Below are 2100 nucleotides of genomic sequence, written 5' to 3'. Positions count from 1 at the left end.
TGCATTGAATAATTAAAAAAAAAAAACACCTTGTTTAAACCCCCCACAATGTGAGCCATAAAAAAATAAATGTGAGAATATAACCATCTGCCCATAATACTAGAATAATATTTTGCAGCTTTATTCTCAAGGAAAGGATTTTTTTTGCATAGAAGTAAAAGAAGAGAGACTTCTGGCCAAACAGAGATCCAGTAAAAAGTAGACGTGGCCGTGAGAGATTAGTGGCGAGATGAATGCCACCTAGGCTCTTTTCTCTGGTTTGGACTCCAGCCATCAGTGCCATGATAGTGCTACTCCTGACCTCCTCTGTAGTATGCATCTCTGCTACTGTGGTAACTCTCCTTTTGAGAAGAATGAGAGCTACCGTATGTCTTCTACTGGATCAGTGGCTGGAGGAGGAATCATATCTGTGTGGGGGAGAATGATCGGATCCGTGACTGTACCGACTTTGGTGAGGCAGATAATGTGATAACGAGTAACTGGGTTGGGCCATCATTGCTATGCTGGATCCATGAGGGGTTTCCGACCTATAAAAGTTATAAATCATTGCTTGTCTTTGAAGATTGTCCAGAGAAGAGTAAGATCTCTGATAGTTTGGAACAGGAGGTTAAAGTTCAGAGTATTTCGTGAACTCCCCATTGCCATCATGCCTACGGTTATGTGTTGATGGACTGTTTCCAGTAAAACTGCCATTTCCTTGTGGTGAGTAGGCTGCGCTATTTGGTTCTGCGGAGCCATGGCTGCTTCCTGATCTGAACTAAAGTTTCAGCGGCCTCCCAAAGAGTTTGATTCCATTTAACAAACTCATTCCATAGGGAACAGACTCCTCATGTTTGAAATTGACAAAAGCAAATTGTCTCGACTTTCCATCCTTGTCCTTTGGAATTTTAACATTAATTGCAGGACCAGCCTGCAGAAACAGCTCAAACAGGATCTCCTCGGGTGGCCCTGGGATCTAAGTTCCCCACAAACAGCGTCCTATCAGCTTCGGCGGCGCCCATCTCTCTCCTGAGTCCCGTCCTGTGTGCCCAGCAGCAGTCGATCGGTGATGTGACGTCACCGCGCAGTGCCTTTTGGGGCCTAGTTTTTCAAACTGCCATTCTGTCTGACACTGCAGTGCCACTCCTAGATGGGCCACGTGTTTGTGCCGCCCACTTGTGTTGCTTAGCATAGTCATCCAGCTACCTTGGTGCAACCTTTTAGCCTAAAAACAATATTGTGAGGTGTGAGGTGTTCAGAATAGACTGGAAATGAGTGGAAATGAATGTTATTGAGGTTAATAATAGCGTAGGAACAAAAAAAAAAATAATTCTGTGATTTTAGCTGTTTTTATTCTTTTTTCCAAAAAAATACAGATACAAAACACAAAACCTGGAAGGGTGGTTTTGGCAAAACCAATCAAGATCGAAAACACGAAGAAAGATCCAAAACCAAAACACGAAAAGTTGCCGGTGCACACCCCTAATACACACAAGGGGTAATTTTTGTTGGGAGACAATTAACCTACCAGTATATTTGTGGAGTGTGGGAGGAACCCGGAGCAAAGCCAGCAAGCACAGGGAGAATATACAAACTCCACACATGGAATCAAACCACGACCTCAGTGCTGTGAGGCAGTAATGCTAACCATTACACTATCTGTGTGTTATCTGCTTAAGTATCGCATAATCCGCACCTGTGTGGATATCTTTTCTTTCACTATGCTTAGTGTCCCTCATTTACATAGCTGTGTCCATTTCCCGAACGCTACTTGTATGTATATTGCTTATGTGATTACGCACTTTGTTCATAAATCATGTTACAATGATTTACAAAGGCTAAGTACTATGTGCTATGTACTGTATATATTAACTGTCACCATGTTTACAGAAATGTTGTAACTGTGCACTGTAATATGTGAAGCCACTACTTTGGCTATCATAGTATGATTTATGTCTCTATATTATGGATATTATAATTTGCAACTAATAAATTGCCTTTTTGTGCAATTTTATGTTTTATTGCATATTATGTTTGGATGAGCGTCTATTGCTTTTATGAGCTCCACTTATACCCCTTTTACACCAAACAAATAATCCGGGTTATTGCCAGGTCGATCCG

At 41.7% G+C, this 2100-nt stretch overlaps 1 pseudogene; it reads right to left on the bottom strand.

Moving 5' to 3' along the window:
- Positions 1–218: 218 nt before the first annotated feature.
- On the bottom strand, positions 219–1001 carry LOC148534428 (RNA-binding protein 7 pseudogene; annotated as a pseudogene).
- Positions 1002–2100: the final 1099 nt, after the last annotated feature.

This window comes from Taudactylus pleione, unplaced genomic scaffold (genome assembly GCF_031769625.1).
Source record: "Taudactylus pleione unplaced genomic scaffold, aTauple2 ptg000066l, whole genome shotgun sequence".
In the NCBI taxonomy this organism is placed as follows: Eukaryota; Metazoa; Chordata; class Amphibia; order Anura; family Myobatrachidae; genus Taudactylus; species Taudactylus pleione.
Note: the sequence above shows the minus strand (reverse complement) of the source record. Positions and strands in the feature narration are given on the sequence as shown.